Consider the following 14,886-nt stretch of genomic DNA (forward strand, 5'->3'; position numbering starts at 1 on the left):
AGATATACTAGTTTGTGCCTGTATAGTATTGGTGTAGATGGGAGTGTAGGGCATGGGTTACATGGCACTGTGGTGGGATACTGATGGGAGGTATTGGTGCTGTGTTTGAGGCTTCTACTGGGTATTTTCCTACAAATACTGGAACAGCTCACTGCTTAGAATGATCCTTCCCAGCTCTATAATATATTATATATACCCCACAATGCAGGCTCACACACACATTTGTCTCAAGTGTGTTGTAGGGACACAGATACAGTCTTGGTCATGTGACTAAAGGCTACTTTACACACTGCGATATCGGTCCTGATATCGCTAGTGTGGGTACCCGCCCCCATCTGTTGCGCGACACGGGCAAATTGCTGCCCATGCTGCACAACACCGAACAGAACCAGTCACACATACTTACCTGCCCGGTGACATCGCTGTGACCGGCGAACCGCCTCCTTTCTAAGGGGGCGGTTCGTGCGGCGTCACAGCAACGTCACTGAGCGACCGCCCAATAGCAGTGGAGGGGCGGAGATGAGTGGCCGGAACATCCCGCCCACCTCCTTCCTTCCTCATAGCGGCTTTGAGGCAGGTAAGGAGAGGTTCCTCGTTTCTGCGGTGTCACACGGAGCAATGTGTGCTGCCGCAGGAGCGACGAACTACATCGTTACTGCTGCAGTAACGATAATCGAGAATGGAGACCCATGTCACCGATGAGCGATTTTGCACGTTTTTGCAACGATGCAAAATCGCTCATCGGTGTCACACGCAGCAACATCGCTAATGCGGCCGGATGTGCGTCACAAATTCCGTGACCCCAACGACTCCGCATTAGCGATGTCGCAGCGTGTAAAGCCCCCTTTAGTGGGAGTGGTGTACAGGGTCTTAGCAGTAAAGAGTATTCCATATTTCTGCCAGATACCCACAGAGATATTGAAATCTGAAAAAAGAGACTTCTGCTCATTGAAGGTAAGAACTGCTCACATAGCGTTCAACTCCACAGCAAACGTGTGCTCTAGCACTGGCATCTCAGCAGGGATATTCCCCTACTACACATGTGTGTCTGGGTCGCTGTGACAGTTTACAGGACATAACTCAGGGCACCTAGACAGAAGGCAGAGGGACTACTTTCTATTTCTGGTGTAGATCTTAGTACAATATATATATATATACTATTACATGTGACACATGTACCTTGTATTACCATTATTCGCTGTATATGAACCCCTTTTCTCCGGGCATTATTTGTCTATAGCATTTTTCACGAACCTGAGGCAACTGAGAACCCTTCAGTGAAGGAATTCCACTAACCCTCACAATACCAACCAGGGGCCTCCCTGCAGTAACTCAGGTAGTTGTACCCATTCTCTTTCCGCATTCTATGTGTTCTTCTTTCTTCTTTTTTTTCTTTTTTCTTCTTTTTATTTCTATCATGTAGTTCAGGGGTTTATAGATATATGTCCTGCATCTCATATTTCCTTTAGTGGTGCTTCTTACCCATTCTCATATCATTTACCCTAGTATTTCATGATCCTGAGGCGACTGAGAACCCTTTAATAAAGGAATCCTTTTTCACTTGAATTGTCAAGTGATACTTACCAGTGACTATCACGTAATGTTACAGGTAGTTGCATTTTCTTCCTCTTCTTTCTCTCCTTTCTTCTTTGTCACACGGTCCATTGTGTTATAGCCCACGTGTCATGATAACACTTGTACCATCTTTTCATTTAGATTCCACCTACAATTATTTACCGATTCCAGTTCTGAAATAGGCTTTCATCATCTACTCACTAGAATTCTCAAGTGCATAAGGTACTGAGACATATACATGTTCACACCATTATAAAGAACAAAGTATAAACATTGAGGTTTTTCTCACACCCATGTTCCTGTGTTCTTTGATATGATATGTGTTCATTTCCTTCACTATATAGGATTGCAAGTTTTCCATTTGTACCTTAATGGCAATGACGCTATACAATTGAACACATATCATCCTGTTATCCATATAGGTGTGTATTTACCTGCTTGACTATTTTTGGTTGTTTGATCCAGAATGTTTCTCCAGATAGGTCATGTGGAAATTTTCTTTCCTCAGTACAAATGTTTTCACTATGGCTTTGGAAAAATTTTTTGTATGTGCATCATGGTTATTTGACCCATTGTACTCTCAAGTAGCAATATATTGTACTGTTATGTTGTACTATGTACTAATTACGTGTTTATATGGTTTTGTAACCCTTTATGATCTTAGATAACTTTATCCTTGATAAAGACCTAAAAACAAGGTCGAAACGTTGGATGAATTATCCTTTTGCACAAATAAAGAATTTTCAGCATTCCAAGAGTTCTTTTCTTACGTTATTGATCACTATAGTGTGCCAGAGCTATTTCTATTGAATTGACTCTTATTTTTTCTGAGCACCTGCTATATACACAGTGAGCCAGACATATTCAAGTTTCATTCAGAAGGCAGAGGGAAGCCTTAGCAGCTGAGCCTATATCTTGGCTTGTGAGCATTAGAACAGGCCGGCGATTACAGGGTAACATGAAAAATGTCCAGCTTGCATTATGACTAGAACATGACAATATCCTTTTAAGTACTAACCTATGATGCGTTCCTAAGCAGTTGATGTTATATGTTCTACATTTCATTTTCTGCATACTTTACAAGTAGTAGAATTTGCTTTGATATAGGCAACTGGATTTTCACAATGAAAAGGCAAAGGATAACGCCCGAAAAAGACGCCATACATTATGTCAGTGCCATCACTGACAAACCTGGATTGACCATGAAATACATCAATCCCCTTAAAGGTGAGTTAAAACAAGTTTTAACTAAATTGCCTTAATATTGTCATGCATTAGAATGACTGTCTTAGGTAATGATAAATATTTTCTACAGGAAGAGGAGTGTTTGCTGAAACTGAAATCGAAAAAGGGAGTTTTGTTGCAGAATATCGAGGCGAGCTCACGTATGCACTTACGATGGTAGACAACTACTCGAGATTTATGGTTGTGGTACAAGTCAAAGATCTAATGGCCCATACTGCAGCGAAGGTCTTCCAAGCACACTTATGCAGACCTCATGGCTACTCAGAGAGAGTCCTCACAGATCAAGGCACTGCCTTTGAAGCGGAAATCTTCAAGGACTTCTGCAGCTTTTACCGATGCAGGAAGATGCGCACTACACCCTACCATGCTCAAACCAATGGTTATCAACCTGCTCAGGACTTTACCCCATATTCCAGATGTGGCCTTACAAGTGATTTATAGAGGGTTAACAATACGTTGGGATCACCGGATCTAATCTCCCTTTTTATACACCCTAAAATCTTGTTTGCTTTAGAATAAACAATAACATCATAAAGGTATAGCAGTACCGTTTCAAAGTTTCGGTGTCCCAAGCAGCATTCCATCAGCCTCTGGAAGGTTCCTGGCAAATTGCACAGCTCGAAGGGCATGCTTTTGAACTCGCAGAGACCCATCGGGGTGGCAAAGGCGGTCTTCTCCCGGTCTGCCTCAGCAACGGACACTTGCCAATAGCGACTAGTGAGATCAAGGGTAGAAAAATAATTTGCAGTTCTCAATGCAGCTAGCTATTCCTCAATACAGGGGAGTGGTGCTGTCCTTCTTCTTTAACAGGACCAACGGAGCTGCCCAGAGGCTACAACTGTCACGGATAACCCCAGCCTCCTTCATGTTGCTCAACATGTCCTTGGTACACTGGTAATGTGCAGGTAGTTTTGGCTTATATCTCTCTTTGATGGGTGGGTGTGCACTTGTGGGGATGTAGTGTTTGACCCCTTTTATTCTTCAAAAGTCTAGCGGATGTTTGCTGAAGACTTGCTCGTATTCTTGCACTAGCCTGTAGACCCCCTTCTTGTGATGTGAAGGTGTGGAGTCAGTGCCTACGTGTAATTCCTTACACCACTCCTCTGGCTGACTTGGTGAGCTGTCACTGAATGGGTGGGCTGAAGCAATGGTGGATGCTGCTGTTTGGATAGCATGTGTATCTACTGAGAACAGCTTATCAATGGTGGCAAATCGGAGCAGCTTAATCTCTTGCTCTCCGCAGTTCAACACTCTCATGGGCACTCTTCCCTTCCATATTAATGAATAAAACTATGATGTAAATAGCATATAGATACCCCACAAATGCAGATAAAAGTAGGTTATGGGAAAAGGGGGAAGAGAGAAACAGGAAAATAGTGGAATAAAGTATACCTTCCAGGTGGGAGAGGAAATGGCAGCACAGCCAGTGGAGGTGAAGCAAGGGGAGCCTGCAACTAAAGAGTTGAGAGCGTTATCACATGGTGACTGAGCCTGATTGTAACGGGAGCATAGAGGTGCCGATCCTGTCTTACCTGCGTTGGTGTAGAAGTGGGTGTCCTGTGGTGGAGTCAGCTGTGTGCAGTGGTGGCCGTGGGTTCTTTTATGTGCGACCGTAGTAATAGCTGCGCCCACTTCCTGTATGGGAGTGGAATGCAGTGAGGCTAATGGAACGCACGCCTGCGCATTTGTGTTTAACGTCGCGCATGTGCAGAACGGAGAAAAGGCTGCGCTCACTTCCTAATGAAAGGGAGTGAGACGCAGCTGGGAAGGGAAGGGAAAAGATTAGGGTTTGGGGATGATGAAAGGGCTTTCTACGGGCAAGGATGGCAAAGGGTGGCAGTGACGGAAAGTCAGGCAGCCTGTCCTGTCCTGTCCTGTCCGTCCGTCTTTTTGTATCATGAATTGGAAAGACTGCAAGGGGGAGGGGAGGTGCTTGGAGGAGGAGGAGTTATTCAGATTAATTGCAGTGGGCGGCGGCTGCAAAAAGCATCATTCTTCTTGTTTTTGCTCTGCAAAACAGCCTTTTCAAGGGTTGGCTTGGGTGACAAAATGTCTTCTGTAGGCGTGGGTTTGTCTCCCTCTCCCTAAGATGTGTCCGGTATAGGCCAGGGTGCCACTCAAGGCCGTAACCAATTCGGGTTATAGCTTCTCGGCCTTTTGGCTAAGATCAAGTGTAGTTTCGGAGGACGCTACCTTGGTCGGTACTGGAAGGTGCCTGGGATTGCACGTCTGCCGGCCTTGAGGAAGTGTGTGCGCCTTCTGGTGACACATAGCCCTCTTGTGCCTGGACGGTTCCCAGGCAACGGGAGGCGATCACCTTTGTTATTTTGAAGTCCTACTGATAAACAGAAAAAAAAAAAAATTAAATCTGTTCTTATCAGTTTAATATCTGATACGTCCCCTCTCTGGGGACCATATATTAAATGGATTTTTAGAACAAGGAGATGGAAAAAATCTTGCTCTGTCCACTCCACGCATTGACCTGGTATTGCAGTACCTCCAGGACCGGTGCACCCCTTCTTAACCCAGTTTCCAAAAGCAGAACTCAATTCACCTGATTCAAATGAGCCCCTGGATTAAAACCCATAACAGCTCATAGACCAAACAATCAATCTACCACTGCACCAAAGACAGGAAGCTAAATCCACTGCCTGCGGTAACTAACTTAATCCTATAGTCTACTCACACAACAAACCCAACAGAAAGGAAAAAAACATGGCTTCGATTATCCATCCAATGAAAACGCATAACCATTGTGAGCCATTGGACAATGCAATTGCACACATGGTGACATGGTGCACGGCCCAATGAATCAAGTCTGTACTTCATATTCACGGTTTAAGCCCTTGGGTTCTAATGTGTCCAGAGTACATATCCAGAAAGATTCCCTTTCTTTGTGCTAAGCACAAGTCAACAATACGTTGTAAGCAGATTCTATTACCAGTCCCACACCATTTTGTGACGCATAATCGCACAGTGGCCCAATTAAGATTCCAAGTCATCGAACATGTCCCAGCCATACGCAGAGGAGGCGATAGAATTAGGAAGCTCAAAGAAAGGGAATCTTTCTGGATATATACTCTGGGCACGTTGGAACCCAAGGGCTTAAACCATGAATATGAAGAACCGACTTGATTCATTGGGCCGTGCACATTTTTTCTAACGCCCGGTTCTTTTTCGTGTTCACACTATATATGGCTCCAGTATGTATGGAGTTCCATTCTTCCTTGTTTTTTATTTGTCATGTTTGTCTGATTACCTTGTCTAACAGTTTTTTCTCCCCTTTCTTTACCTTCCAGGTTCCCATAGTCACGTGAAATATCCCTGTTGCACTTGATTACGGCTCACTATTCACTATAGGATGTCTTATATCTAACATCACACTCTCACCCATCAGCACTCTATAGGTTTGTATAAGGTATGCGCTTACACATCCGGTCCTCCATAGGTATTTCCACTTATGTAGCACTATCCCTATGATCACTCATAACTCATACCCTTGTAGTCAATTACAGCCTCCTCTCTCCCCTCTCCCCTTCTCCCTTTCCATCTATAATTTTGCCAGTACAATATTAGTTTACATTAGGCACACACTCACATATTCCTTTCCTTAGTGACTTATTGTAATTCACATTCGCATACAATTCTCTATGCCTGCCCCATTACTACATTCATACCTACTTGACCCTATCCTGATACCCCTTGTCTCACCTTGTTGGTCCCTACACCTGTTATCATCTCCTTTCCTGTGTCTGTCTTGTCACACAACACATTTTAGCATATCCCTTGTGCTCCTTATTACCTGTCCTGCCTATTAGAATTATGTCCATTATGTCCATGCATGGCCCAATGAATCAAGTCTGTACTTCATATTCATGGTTTAAGCCTTTGGGTTCCAATGTGCCCAGAGTATATATCCAGAAAGATTCCCTTTCTTTGAGCTTCCTAATTCTATTGCCTCCTCTACGTATGGCTTGGACATGTTCGATGACTTGGAATCTTAATTGGATCACTGTGTGATTATGCGTCACAAAATGGTGTGGGACTGGTAATAGAATCTGCTTACAATGTATTGTTGACTTGTGTTTAGCTCAAAGAAAGAGAATCTTTCTGGATATGTACTCTGGGCACATTAGAACCCAAGGGCTTAAACCGTGAATATGAAGTAAAGACTTGATTCATTGGGCCGTGCACCATGTCACCATGTGTCCAATTGCATTGTCCAATGGCTCACAATGGTTATGCGTTTTCATTGGATGGATAATCGAAGCCATGTTTTTTTCCTTTCTGTTGGGTTTGTTGTGTGAGTAGCCTATAGGATTAAGTTGGTTACCGCAGGCAGTGGATTTAACTTCCTGTCTTTGGTCCAGTGGTAGATGGATTGTCTGGTCTATGAGCTGTTATTGGTTTGAATGCAGGTGAATGCCCATGGGCTGCTTATGACTGTGTAAAATATGTAGTTTTACTGGGCTGGGATGAGAGAATCCATTGAAGCATGGTGTAGGGATTGTGGTTCCTGTGTGCTAAGAAGAGAGGCTGGCACCATCCAGAAAGCCCCATTGCAGCCAATAATCACTTAATAACTTTTTCAACTTGTCATCATATGGGAGGCCTTCCATTCCTTGTAGTAGTCTAGTTGCCCACCTTTGAACTGACTCTAACTTCTGAATGTCCTTTTTAAAATGTGGAGCCCAAAACTGGTTCCCATATTCCAGATGTAGCCTTACAAGTGATTTATAGAGGTTGATCATCTTTACTTATCATTTAAAACTTTCAAACTGGTACACTCAACACATAAAGCCCCCCCCTTTTAAAGAGTAGTTTCCCTGTACCTAAGTGGGGGTCTACCTAGGTTGGAGCGAGTGGACCTTCGGGGTCCGGTGTCAGTGGTGACAGGCAGTGGGGCAGAGGGAACAGTCAGTTCCTCCTCCCTGCTATCATGTGGGGCAGGCGGAGGCGTAGGGGAGCTGGGTACAGGTACATCCCTGGGCACTGGCTCGCGGTTAACCGTTTCCATCATTTCTTCATCCACGGGTTGTGGGAACAGTATCACTGGAAGGATCACCGCACCGTTCTGTGTAGGCCAGTCTGCTGGAAAATCACCCATCATGGTGTGGATTACCTCTTTTTCCTTCTCCACTGGACTGGGAACTGGAGCCTCATCCGCTACTCTCAATGCTGGTGGGCACTTCTTCAGGTGGTCTCGGGAAACCGTGGCCAAAGTCCCCCCCTGGTCACGGCTGATCTGGTAGGCCTTCCCATTCTCCCATCCTGTGGGCTGGACTACATACGGGGTTTTTTCCCATTGATCATCCAGCTTGTGGGCCCTTCTTTTCCGCTTCAGCACTACATCCCCAGGTTGGAAGGAACCGGCAGGCGCCTTCTTGTTGAAGCACTGCTCCTGTTGTCCCCGACTCCGGCACAAGTTCTTTTCAACATACTCCTGGACCTGTCGGTACTGTGTCCTCCGCCGAGTGTCCCATTCAGCTGTCGACAGGAGTGTTTCTGAAGCTTCCAAGCCCATTTCCAGATCCACTGGTAGCCGGCCGGGACGAGCTCTCATCAGGTATGCTGGAGTGCATTTCGTAGAGCTGGAAGGGATGTTGTTGTACATATCGACCAGGTCAGGTAGCTTCTCCAGCCACAGGTTCCGCTCTTCCAGTGGTAACGTCTTGAGGAGGCCCAGGACCAAGTGGTTCATCTTTTCACAAATGCCATTGGTTTGGGCGTGGTAAGGCGTGGTCCGGATTTTCTTGCAGCCGTACAACTGGCAGAATTCCTGGAATACCTCTGCTTCAAAGGCCGGACCCTGGTCGGTAAGCACCCTCTCCGGGTACCAATGCGGTCAACAGAAATAAGCCTGGAAAGCCTTAGCAGCGGTGCGGCCGGTTAAGTCCTTAACTGGGACAACCACCAGGAACCTCGAGTAGTGGTCTACGATGGTCAGAGCGTAGGTGTACCCACTTCGGCTGGGGGTGAGCTTTACATGGTCAAGGGCAACCAGCTCCAGCGGTTGGTGTGTAATGATCGGGTGTAGGGGTGCCTTCTGGCTGGCCTCGTCCTTCCTTCTCAATGCGCAAGGGCCACATTCTCGGCACCAGGCCTCCACAGATTCCCGCATTCCACTCCAATAGAACCGCTCTCTTAACAACATCTCTAGCTTCTTCCACCCGAAGTGCACTGCACCATCATGGTATGCTTGCAGGACGGTGGGCACTTTAGCCTGGGGAATCACCAGCTGGCGGATCTTCTCGTGAGTCTTTGGATTAATCAGCTCGCGATACAACTTCCCCTGGTGTAGGTATAGCCGGGTCCGTTCTTGCCACAGACGTTGGGCTTCGGCAGGGGCAGCAGGGTCTATCCCAGCAGAACCCTGTTCCACTAGAGTCTTGACCAGGCGGACAGCAGGTGCCTGGTCCTGAGCTTCCTGCCAGTCCTGTCGGGGCAGCGGATCCAGGTTCACCCGTTGTTGGTAGACGTGCACCTTCTCAGTGAATGGCCGGTGAAATGCAGGCAACTCGATCTCTTCGAGGTCATCATCCTCTGGCCCCTCTTCCGACAGGTGGGGCATCCGGGAGAGTGCATTGGCATTGACGTTGGTACGGCCGGCCCGGTACTTGATGGTGAAATCGTAGTTGGCTAACCTGGTCACCCACCGCTGCTCCAACGCGCCCAGCTTGGCCGTATCTAGATGGGTCAGCAGGTTATTGTCTGTGTACGCGGTGAACTTGGCTGCTGCCAGGTAATGGCGGAAACGCTCGGTGATAGCCCACACCAGTGCCAAGAGCTCAAGCTTGAAGGAGATGTAGTTCTCAGGGTTCCTCTCAGTCGGTCGGAGTTTTCGGCTAGCATAAGCTATTACCTTTTCCCTTCTGTCTTGGACCTGGGATAGAACAGCCCCCAAGCCCACATTGCTGGCGTCGGTGTAGAGGATGAATGGGCGGCTGTAGTCAGGGTACGCTAGGATTTCCTCTCCGGTCAGGGCTGTTCTCAGCTGGCGGAAGGATTCCTCATGCTTTTCTTCCCACACCAATGGGGCTACTAGGGATCTACCACCCTTGGTCTGTCCTACGAGGAGGTCTTGCATGGGGGCAGCCATCTTTGTGTACCCCTTAATGAAGCGACGGTAATATCCCACCAGGCCCAGAAACTGCCTCACTTCCCTCACTGTGGTCGGTCTCGGCCAGTCTTGGATGGCGGTGATCTTCTCGGGGTTGGGGGCGACACCTTCCGCACCAACCACATGTCCTAGGTACTGCACTCTGGGTTTCAGCAGATGACACTTTGAGGGCTTCAACTTCATCCCATACTTGGCAAGGGACGCGAACACCTCGGCTAGGTGCTCCAGGTGGGCTTCATACGTCTGTGAGTACACAATCACATCATCCAAGTACAGCAAAACGGTCCCATAGGCAGTCTTCTCTCGGTCTTCCGGTGCCACGGCCACCTGCCAGTACCCGCTGGTGAGGTCAAGGGTGGAGAAGTAGTTAGCGGTTCTCAGCGAGGCCAGGGACTCTTTGATGCGGGGCAGAGGGTAAGCATCCTTATGCGTTATCTGGTTAATCTTCCGGTAATCCACACACATCCGCATGGTGCCATCCTTCTTCTTAACCAGCACCAACGGAGCGGCCCAGGGACTACAGCTGTCCCTAATAACCTCTGCCTCCTTCATGTTCCTCAACATGTCTTTGGCGCATTGGTAGTGCGCAGGGGGAATAGGCCTGTATCTCTCTTTAATAGGGGAGTGTGTACCGGTAGGGATGTGGTGTTGAACCCCTTTAATCTGCCCAAAATCTAGAGGGTGCTTGCTAAAAACCCGCTCATACTCCTGTACCACCCGGTATACCCCTTCCTTGTGGTGTATGGGGGTATCATCAGTGCCGACATGTAGCTCTCGATACCACTCGCCTAACTCCCCCAGGGATGAGTGGGAACCGGCAGCAGGCGGTGTGACCGGGGGAACGGCTTCATGGATCGTGTGGGGATCTAGAGTGAACAATTTGGCAAGGGTAGCGTACCGGGTGGTGCATGAATGCACACATATTGGTTTTATAATCTTATTGTATTACTTTATATTCTTATTTCACTTGTGCATATCTCCACCATAATCCTGGCTAAGAAATATAGCTTTTTTTGGGGTACACAGGTAGTAAGGTCTTCTTTCTATTTCTTTAGGGGTGATATAGCCTGGTGGAACTCTAGACCTCTAACATTATATATGCACCCTTTTTCTTTATGGTTCTTGGACACCTTATAACATTCTTCCATACATATATATCTTTCTCATAAATTATAAATAATTAGGCATTTTTATATATTTTATTTACATTTTCATAAATAACTTTTTACAAAGCATGGGGGACATTCTCACATACATATAATTTTCATGTACGCATTCTGAAAATTTACGCATAAACCGTACACACTCCTTTTTGTAACAATTTCTATAACTCATTCGCTGAACTCTCATCCCGGATATTCATTCTTACACCGAATTTCCTGTTATAACACAACATTCATGATTTTTATTCAATTTATTTTTATTTTTTAGGTTTATTAGTAGTGATGAGCGAGTACTAAAAAGCTCGGGTGCTCGAAGCTCGGGCCGAGCCTCCCAAGATACTCGTGTACTCGGCCCGAGCACCGAGCCCAATGTTATCCTATGGGAGACCCGAGTATTTTTGTGAAATGACCACCGGCAGCATGTAGAAACCCTAAAAATGGCACAAAAGTCTCCGAAGAGTGCTCAAATGACATGGCAACAGCATGGGGAAGACCCCTTGAAGCATTTATCACTCAAAAGTCACAGCTGTGAATAATTTTGTCCACGTTTTACGCCATTTTTACGGACTCACCAGAAAACCTTCCAAAATGACACCAAAATGATTTTTCATAGCGGAAATGTTAAGGGCACATACCCAATAGTGAGATCGAGCTAATGTATGTTACTTTTTGAGATCAATACATGAAAGATTTTACGTAAAACATTGTGTGGCACTCCGATGTCCCTGAGAAGAGACGTGCATAAAGGCCTCTGAGTCTAATGTGCCCATTTTGAGGAACTGAGTCTTTGTAGTATTTTCCTTTGCCAGGGCAGTCCAAAATTGTGAGGTTCACCAATGCCCCTGCATACAGACGTGCATGATGGCCTGTAAACCTGAAGTGCCCATTGTAAGGAAGTGGGTCTATTGTAGTATAGCCCTTAGGCAGGGCAGCCAAAAATTGGGAGGCTCCACGTTGTCCCTGGATAGAGACGTGCATGAGGGCCTCAAAACATTAAGTGTCCAGTGTCAGGAAGTGGGTGTATTATAGTATAGCCCTTAGGCAGGGCAGCCATAAATTGGGAGGCTCCACGTTGTCCCTGGATAGAGACGTGCATGAGGGCCTGTAAACCTGAAGTGCCCATTGGAAGGAAGTGGGTCTTTTGTAGTATAGCCCTTTGGCAGGGCAGCCAAAAATTGGGAGGCTCCACGTTGTCCCTGGATAGAGACGTGCATGAGGGCCTGTAAACCTGAAGTGCCCATTGGAAGGAAGTGGGTCTTTTGTAGTATAGCCCTTTGGCAGGGCAGCCAAAAATTGGGAGGCTCCACGTTGTCCCTGGATAGAGACATGCATGAGGGCCTCAAAACATTAAGTGTCCATTGTCAGGAAGTGGGTGTATTATAGTATAGCCCTTAGGCAGGGCAGCCAAAAATTGGGAGGCTCCACGTTGTCCCTGGATAGAGACGTGCATGAGGGCCTGTAAACCTGAAGTGCCCATTGGAAGGAAGTGGGTCTTTTGTAGTATAGCCCTTTGGCAGGGCAGCCAAAAATTGGGAGGCTCCACGTTGTCCCTGGATAGAGACGTGCATGAGGGCCTCAAAACATTAAGTGTCCATTGTCAGGAAGTGGGTGTATTATAGTATAGCCCTTTGGCAGGGCAGCCAAAAATTGGGAGGCTCCACGTTGTCCCTGGATAGAGACGTGCATGAGGGCCTCAAAACATTAAGTGTCCATTGTCAGGAAGTGGGTGTATTATAGTATAGCCCTTAGGCAGGGCAGCCAAAAATTGGGAGGCTCCACGTTGTCCCTGGATAGAGACGTGCATGAGGGCCTCAAAACATTAAGTGTCCATTGTCAGGAAGTGGGTCTTTTGTAGTATAGCCCTTTGGCAGGGCAGCCAAAAATTGGGAGGCTCCACGTTGTCCCTGGATAGAGACGTGCATGAGGGCCTCAAAACATTAAGTGTCCATTGTCAGGAAGTGGGTGTATTATAGTATAGCCCTTAGGCAGGGCAGCCAAAAATTGGGAGGCTCCACGTTGTCCCTGGATAGAGACGTGCATGAGGGCCTCAAAACATTAAGTGTCCATTGTCAGGAAGTGGGTCTTTTGTAGTATAGCCCTTTGGCAGGGCAGCCAAAAATTGGGAGGCTCCACGTTGTCCCTGGATAGAGACGTGCATGAGGGCCTCAAAACATTAAGTGTCCATTGTCAGGAAGTGGGTGTATTATAGTATAGCCCTTTGGCAGGGCAGCCAAAAATTGGGAGGCTCCACGTTGTCCCTGCATAGAGACGTGCATGAGGGCCTCAAAACATTGTTCCCATTGCAAAGGAGCGGGTCTCCTGTCGTTGTAATGTCCATTCTGCAAAGAATGGGCGAAAAAATTTACCACTGGGGGTATACCTGAAACAAAGGCCTAACTCTTGTAACGGTCATCATGGTGGCGCATGAGGAGAAGGAGGAGCAGTCCAGCGATTATCCAAAGTCCAGAAGTGTGTACCCATGGGTGACTGGAGGTACATGGCAAATTCCCGTTACAAACTTTAAATTCCGCTCTCATTTGCTGGTGGTGTGGTGAAGTCTGGCCCAATCCAACCCTTGTTCATCTTGATCAGAGTCAGCCTGTCAGCATTTTCAGTTGACAGGCGGGTGCGTTTATCTGTAATGATTCCACCTGCGGCACTAAAAACATGCTCTGACAAAACGCTAGCGGCAGGGCAGGCCAGGACTTCCAAGGCGTAGAGAGCCAATTCATGCCACGTGTCCACCTTGGATACCCAATAATTGTAAGGCACAGAGGAATGTCGGAGTACAGTTGTTCGATCTGCAAGGTACTCCTTGAGCATCTGGGCAAACTTAGGATTTCTTGTGGCACTACCCCGCACCTCAGGGGCTGTGGTACGTGAGGGGCTGAGAAAACTGTCCCACATCTTAAAGACTGTTCCCCTACCTCTGGCGGATTGGACTTGTGCCTCTCTCGGCTGTACGCCTTGGTTGTCCACTGATTCCTGACCTATGCCGCTAGCGTTTTGTGAGGGGAATGCTTTGCCTACTTCCGTGACTATGGCCTTCCGGAACTGCTGCATTTTGGTTGACCTCTCCGCCTCGGGAATAAGAGACATAAAGTTCTCCTTGTAGCGTGGGTCTAACAGTGTTACCAACCAGTAATGATTGTCGGCCAAGATGTTCTTAACGCGAGGGTCACGAGACAGGCAGCTTACCATAAAGTCAGCCATGTGCGCCAGACTCTTAACAGCCAGGACTTCAGTAGCCTGACCAACACGTTGACTGAACATGCTGTCCTCCTCCTCCTCCTCCTCCTCCTCCTCATCTACCCTGTCCTCTGGCCAGCCACGCTGAACCGAGGATATGACTGGTGTGCATGTCATATCCTCAATTTGGCCGGAGATTTGCTCCATGTCTTCATCCTCCTCCTCGTCATAGTCCTCCACTGCACGTTGTGATGAGACGAGGCTGGGCTGTGTGTTATCACCCACACCCACTACTGTTTCTTGCTGCAACTCATCGCGCTCCGCCTGCAATGCATCATGTTTGGTTTTGAGCAGAGACCGTTTTAGAAGGCAGAGTAGCGGTATGGTGACGCTAATAATGGCGTCATCTTATACCTTTATGATGTTATTGTTTATTCTAAAGCAAACAAGATTTTAGGGTGTATAAAAAGGGAGATTAGATCCGGTGATCCCAACGTATTGTTAACCCTCTATAAATCACTTGTAAGGCCACATCTGGAATATGGGGTAAAGTCCTGAGCAGGTTGATAACCATTGGTTTGAGCATGGTAGGGT

The 14,886-nt window shown here is 47.0% G+C and overlaps 1 pseudogene; it reads left to right on the top strand.

The window, feature by feature from the left end:
• Positions 1-5,132: 5,132 nt before the first annotated feature.
• On the top strand, positions 5,133-5,339 carry LOC142266244 (U2 spliceosomal RNA; annotated as a pseudogene).
• The last annotated feature ends 9,547 nt before the right edge of the window (positions 5,340-14,886 follow it).

Source organism: Anomaloglossus baeobatrachus, unplaced genomic scaffold, assembly GCF_048569485.1.
Source record: "Anomaloglossus baeobatrachus isolate aAnoBae1 unplaced genomic scaffold, aAnoBae1.hap1 Scaffold_284, whole genome shotgun sequence".
NCBI classification, from domain to species: Eukaryota; Metazoa; Chordata; class Amphibia; order Anura; family Aromobatidae; genus Anomaloglossus; species Anomaloglossus baeobatrachus.